Source organism: Petromyzon marinus, unplaced genomic scaffold (assembly GCF_048934315.1).
Source record: "Petromyzon marinus isolate PM22_M1 ecotype Great Lakes invasive population unplaced genomic scaffold, UKy_Petmar_22M1.pri1.0 PM_G_Scaffold_70, whole genome shotgun sequence".
In the NCBI taxonomy this organism is placed as follows: Eukaryota; Metazoa; Chordata; class Hyperoartia; order Petromyzontiformes; family Petromyzontidae; genus Petromyzon; species Petromyzon marinus.
The window spans coordinates 791,160-798,636 of record NW_027423025.1 but is presented as its reverse complement, the minus strand read 5'-3'; positions in this window follow the sequence as shown (position 1 = coordinate 798,636).

The window sequence follows — 7,477 nt, the reverse complement described above, 5'->3', positions numbered from 1 at the left end:
CTCAGTGATTGAGTAATTTCGTGAGCAAGCGACTGAGTGAGCAGCTGAGCTCCTGAGTGAATCACTGGCTGAGTGAGTGAGTCACTGGCTGAGTGAGTGACTGGCTGAGTGAGTGACTGGCTGAGTGAGTGAGTGAGTGGTTGAGTGAGTGAGTGATTGGCTGAGTGAGTTAGTGGCTGAGTGAGTGACTGGCAGAGTGACTGGCTGAGTGAGTGAGTGACTGGCTGAGTGAGTGACTGGCTGAGTGAGTCACTGGCTGAGTGAGTGAGTGACTGGCTGAGTGGGTGGCTGGCTGAGTGAGTGAGTCACTGGCTGAGTGACTGGCTGAGTGAGTGAGTGAGTGACTGGCTGAGTGAATGACTGGCTGAGTGAGTCACTGGCTGAGTGGGTGACTGGCTGAGTGAGTGACTGGCTGAGTGAGTGACTGGCTGAGTGAGTGAGTGGCCGAGTGAGTGACTGAGTCCGTAATAGAGGTTTTGTTGGTTTAGATGGCGTAAATATATAAATGTTGTGTCGTTAAAATCAGCCAGGCTAGGTGCATGAGGTCACTGAGACAGACCCAGCAGGTGCCGTGGGTTGTACTGCTGTGCCAGGCTAGGTGCATGAGGTCACTGAGACAGACCCAGCAGGTGCCGTGGGTTGTACTGCTGTGCCAGGCTAGGTGCATGAGGTCACAGATACAGACCCAGCAGGTGACGTGGGTTGTACTGCTGTGCCAGGCTAGGTGTATGAGGTCACTGAGACAGACCCAGCAGGTGACGTGGGTTGTAGTGCTGTGCCAGGCTAGGTGCACGAGGTCACAGAGACAGACCCAGCAGGTGATGTGTGTTGACTGCTGTGCCAGGCTAGGTGCATGAGGAGGTCACAGAGACAGACCCAGCAGGTGCCATGGGTTGTACTGCTGTGCCAGGCTAGGTGCATGAGGTCACAGAGACAGACCCAGCAGGTGCCATGTGTTGTACTGCTGTGCCAGGCTAGGTGCATGAGGTCACAGAGACAGACCCAGCAGGTGACGTGGGTTGTACTGCTGTGCCAGGCTAGGTGCACGAGGAAGTCACGTGACAGACCCAGCAGGTGGCGTGTGTTGTACTGCTGTGCCAGGCTAGGTGCACGAGGAAGTCACGTGACAGACCCAGCAGGTGGCGTGTGTGTTGTACTGCTGTGCCAGGCTAGGTGCACCAGGAGGTGACAGAGACAGACCCAACAGGTGCCGTGTGTTGTACTGCTGTGCCAGGCTAGGTGCATGAAGTCACGTGACAGATCCAGCAGGTGACGTGTGTGTGTTGTACTGCTGTGTCAGGCTAGGTGCATGAGGAGGAAGTCACGTGTGTGTGGTGTTGAACAAGGCGTGGTCGTCAACAGCTGTGGTGGGATCGCTGTGGCTCCGTGCCGTGCCCTCTGTGCTGGTCACCCCTGACCCCCAGGGGTCAGGGGTCAGCGCCACACACAGCTCGGACAAAGCGCCCTGACGAATATTTATTAACTCTGGGCTTGCACAGTATCACAGAAACAAGTTGGGTTCTTAAATGCATTCTAGATTTAAAGCTTTCGTGACTGCTAGGATCCATACTCTTTGGTTCTATTGGGTAAAGTCACGTAGGAGAAAATAAAATAACAAAAAATCACGACGTTTCGGCCACAACACAAGCTGCCTTCATCAGGTGAAGGGGCGAGACTGTCTGGAGGACAGCGCTGGAGTGGAAGAAGCCACGCTTAGATCACGACCTTTAAGCTGTGTGAGAAGAAAAAGACCAAGCGCCTTGACAAAGGAATTAGCATATAATTTAGCATTGAAATGGCTCATTGAAATAGCTAAGTTAAAGTATACACATCCGCAGAGGTACCCCTTGACAAAGGAATTAGCATCGAATTTAGCATTGAAATAGCTGAGTGATTAGCTTGTAACTGGTCACAGAAATAGCTGTGTTAAAGTTAGAGCATATACATTCACCGAGGCACCTTGTACTCATCAAACAGGAGAATTTAGCGAAACACAACCACGCTCAGACATCGGACCTGTGTGCGAGCAAACAAGATGTTCTGACAAAGAAATTAGCATAAAAATTAGCATTTGATTGGCGGATTTTAGGAAAGAGGTGGTGTACGTGCCGGTGGACTTGCAGTTTGGCGCGGGGGGGGGGGGGGGGGGAAGGGGGGAGGGGGAGTTTACCTATTGATGGTGTGAAAAGGGGGAATTTATAAGAGCTGCGAAAGTTTGGGGTACCACTACTTGAAAAATATACTGTACCATTGAAATTAGTTTAATGTTTAGTTCGATTTAGAACATCTTTCCAATGGTTGCTTAATTTGAAACCATCCTCTCGGTTGAAATTGTGTCTGTGTTTGAAGATCTGAATTGCTTCATGAACAAATCTCTGATAAAAGCCCGTGGGTTTGCAAAGAACCTTGGTATCGGAGAAAATTATATCGTGATCCCCCACAGCGTTGTAACAGTGATCAGCCACGGCAGAAGAATTCTTTTTGCCGTGTTTCAAATCCGATTTGTGCTCGCGAATTCGGTCAGAGACATGTCACTTTGTCTCACCGATGTAGCAATCACCGCAGGTACAACTCAATTTGGAAACCCCGGGGTTCTGTAAATCAGGAATGACATCCTTCACGGATGGGATCAGATCACGAATTTTGTGTACTGTATTGAACCGGACCTGGATTTTGTGTTTGTTTAGAATTTTGGAAATCTTTTTAGTAACGCCTGCTATATATGGAAGTGTGATGGTTTTGACCGGAGTATCAAGTGGTTGTCTCTGTATGGAGGGAGAGACAGCTTGGCGGATGGTACGGTCAGAGTAACCATTCCTTTTGAGGGCCAGGTGTACATGTTTTAATTCACTGGTCAGGTGGTGTTGGTCCGAAATGCAATGAGCCCTATGGTATAAAGTTTTGATGAGAGGATTCTTTTGGGCTGGGTGGTGGTGGGAATCAGGTTTCAAGTAGGAATCTGTGTGGGTGGGTTTCCACTCCAGCGCTAATTCCTTTGTCAAGGGGTACCTCTGCGGATGTGTATACTTTACCTTAGCTATTTCAATGAGCCATTTCAATGCTAAATTATATGCTAATTCCTTTGTCAAGGCGCGTGGTCTTTTTCTTCTCACACAGCTTAAAGGTCGTGATCTAAGCATGGCTTCTTCCACTCCAGCGCTGTCCTCCAGACAGTCTCGTCCCTTCACCTGATGAAGGCCGCTTGTGTTGTGGCCGAAACGTCGTGATTTTTTGTTATTTTATTTTCACCTACGTGACTTTACCCAATAGAACCAAAGAGTATGAATCCTAGCAGTCACGAAAGCTTTAAATCTAGAGCTTGAGACAGGTTCAACCTGCAGAGTAAGAGCGAGCGGCCAGTCTTTGTGGACCTGTGGGTTGGGGAGATCTCTGACCAGGAGCATTCACTATGTTATCATAATAATTGCTTTTACACGGTGCTTGATAAATCGCCTCAGCAACTCGGAGTTTTGTATCTCGTCTGAGACGCTCGAAGAGCATCCCCAAGTAGCAGCTGCCCCGGTGTGGCACAAGGTGGTGGCCCTGCATGAAATAAAATAAAGATTCATCTGTTTGTGCGAAGCGGCAAAAACTCTCGAACGCTGACACTCCGACATCATGAAATTTCTTCTTTGGTTCTTTCGGTAAAGTCACCGCGTAGAATGAGAATAACATAATAAATTAATAGAATAAAATAACACAATAAAATTCTCACGACGTTTCGGCCACGACACAAGTGGCCCTCTTCAGGTCGGACGACAGGTCTGTTCCTTTCACCTGAAGAGGGCCACTTGTGTTGTGGCCGAAACGTCGTGAGAATTTTATTGTGTTATTTTATTTATTATTTTATTCTCATTCTACGTGGTGACTTTACCGAAAGAACCAAAGAAGATGAATCCTTGCAGTCACGAAAGCTTTAAATCGTCATGAAATTTGCACAGCTTACGCCGTCTGGAATTTCTAAGGGAACGCGACAATTTTCAGCTCTTCTTTGTTTTTTTCGGTAAAGTCAGATAGAATGAGAATAAAATAATAAATTGAAAAATAAAATAACACAATAATATTCTCACGACGTTTCGGCCACAACACAAGCGGCCTTCATCAGGTGAAGGGACGAGACTGTCTGGTAGCACAGCGCTGGAAGCTTTAAATCGAAATTTTCAGCTCGCCACGTCATTCCCCTTCCGAGTTGCCTGGTTAAGGTTCAATTTCCTTAAGTGAAAGACATCCGATTTAGTTAAATTGATTTGTTTCGAATGTTTTTCCTTCTTGCAGGCATCAATGTTTTTTCAGGGTTTTCCACTGAAATAAAAGGGAATATTAAATTAATCCAAGACGATAATCTAAGTCCCCGGCGAAGCCGGGTAGCAAAGCTCGTTCATAATAAAGGCTGTCACAAGTCCTACCTGCCTCATGTGGATTTACAATTCCATTTACGTACGAATAAGGTACGCAGAGGTTGATCAAATACAACTGTAAAAGCGAGGTATTGTTGTATAAGCTGAGCAGGATTAACTTCGTATTGTCTTACTCGGGGCCAAGAGGTTGATCAAATACAAATGTAAAAGCGAGGTGTTGTTGTATAGCTGAGCGGTATTAACTGCGTATAGTCTTACTCGGGGTCAAGGGGTTGATCAAACACAACTGTAAAAGCGAGGTGTTGTTGTATAAGCTGAGCCGAATTAACTGCGTATAGTCTTACTCGGGGTCAAGAGGTTGATCAAATGCAACTGTAAAAGCGAGGTGTTGTTGTTTAAGCTGAGCAAGATTAACTGCGTATAGTCTTACTCGGGGTCAAGAGGTTGATCAAATACAACTGTAAAATCGAGGTGTTGTTATACAAGCTGAGCGGTATTAACTGCGTATAGTCTTACTCGGGGTCAAGAGGTTGATCAAACACAACTGTAAAAGCGAGGATATTGTTGTATAAGCTGAGCGGTATTAACTGTGTATAGCCTTCCTCGGGGTCAAGAGGTTGAACATTCAAATGAAAGTCGAAGGTCGACTTAGGCCATAATACGTCAGAGGCGATAACAAAAAAACCGAGCACCACAAAGGCCCTTCTCTCTTAAAACACACATCCCGAGTAGGCGTGTGTATTAATATATAACGCGAGACACGGTCGTGCACACATCAAACTCTCCCGTGCCGCAGCCTGAGCTGTCAATGCGCCCAGTCGCCGCTGTCCACATCTTCAGTTGCATTGTCGTCGTAAGACGCTGTTTGTAATCGGTCGTCTTTCGCGTCGCAGCAATGAGGGATCTTCACGACGAGCTCGCAGCTGCCGATCTGGGAAGGGTGGCGGCAATGCTTGGGTGAGCAGCAGCAGCAGAAGAAGAAGAGACGCTTTGAAATGGGTTCCATTGCCAAAGAAGTCAGCGGCTCTCGTCTGGTACGGCCACCAAGGGAGGAGGAAGTGGGGCAAGCCCCCCCAAGTTTCGGGTTTGCTCCGACAAGCCCACAGCTGCGAGCCACAGCGGTCTCCGCCGCTGGCAGCAAACTCTGAGTCTGAACCGACGACGTTCCACAAATACGCAGCCCCCTACGCGCCAACACCGACGTCGCATCGAACAAACATCCACTGAATTAATCATTGTTTTTTTCGGTAAAGTCACGTAGAAATAAGAAAAAATAAAATTACATAACATACGATGTTTCGATTGCAACGTAAGCAATCATCAGCAGGTAGAGGAAACACGTAACCGCAGATATATATACAGACCTTAAGTAGAGGGAATTAACACAGATATACCAGGGGATACAGAGAGACGGAGCATCACACTTATCAAACAGGGTTTAGCAAAATTTGGAAACTGTATAAAGCAACACAGACGGTCGGTTAAAACACAATTAACACATGGTCTGGTTGAATACACTATTTCAAGATTGTTAAATTGTAAGTTGAGTGTGAAATTTAAGATAGTGATAGAATACATACCGTAGAGAGACCTATGGGGGGAGACACGCACACAGTTAAGAGGTGAAGCAGCTCTGTACCGAGGCCTTAAATAGCCAGAGATGGAGGGACTGGGTTTCAGAGAGAATGGGACACAAATTAGCATGTACCGAGGCGCAAACCGTTTAGCTATTGCGAATCGTGTGTTGTGTTTCACATCGATATTCTTGGTTCTTTCGGTGAAGTCACGTAGACGTAGACTGCAAATGAGGAATATTTTAATTCCTGCAGCCGCGAAAGTTTTTGGTTGTCGCCGCGGTGAGCGCGGTGCGCGATGAACTCGACCGCCCGAGTTTGATTCTCCTTCACGACTAACCGTCAAGTGGCGAGTGACACCTGAGCCAGACCTGGACACCCCCTCATTCAGTATTTGATCCCCTGCTGATTTTGTACGTTTTCCCGCAGACGAAGAAATGATCAGTCTGTAATTTTAATGGTAGGTTTATTTGAACAGTGAGAGAACAGAATGACAAGAAAATCCAGAAAAACGCATGTCAAAAATGTTATGAATTGATTTGCATTTTAATGAGGGAAATAAGTATTTGAACCCTCTGCAATTTGTTGCTAATGTTTAGAATTCGCCAGCATGCAGTGGCCTACTCGTTTTGAATGAAACTATAATAGTATGTTTTACATCCACTGTTAAGCAGACGGTGCATATTTTTTTAAATAGCTTCTTAATCTGATGCAGTATATTTCACTGCAGTAATTAAATGTTGTTAAAATGCCTGTCAATTATTTCGATTAAACACTTGTCTGATTTTGTGTGTACATGCATCATTTCATTTATAAGGGTCAAACATTGAATAAGTGATGTTAGGACAAAGTGCGTGTGTGTGTTTTGGAAGTAACCTGTACAGAGAAGTCAGGTGAGACCCGTTGTTCTTGTGATACAGGTCAAAGGGTACTTTTGTGTTTCACGAAGCATCTGGAGCAACTCATTGTCTTTGACATAGGAAGCACACTCGGATCATTCATCAGTTACAAGGCATACCACCTTAAAGTTACACGTATAGGAGGAGATACATTCTCTACAACACGAATTGTAGTTTTGTCTTACGTGTTGACGTAGATTTTGTCGAACTTGGACTAGAAATGCTCCTTGCTGATTAACGTCTGGATGTTCACAACCATGGCTTGAAGCAAGCCCCACTGCTGTTGAGACATTGTCCACCAAAACCGGTCCACAGTTGGCTTGCACACACAGTGTACACACACAGTGTACACACACATAGTGCACACACACACAGTGTACACACACAGTGTACACACAGTGTACACACACACATAGTGTACACACACAGTGTACACACAGTGTACACAGTGTACACACACAGTACACACACAGTGTACACACACACAGTGTACACACACAGTACACACACAGTGTACACACAGTGTACACACACACAGTGTACACACACAGTACACACACAGTACACACACACACAGTGTATACACACACAGTGTACACACACAGTGTACACACATAGTGTACACACACATAGTGTACACACAGTG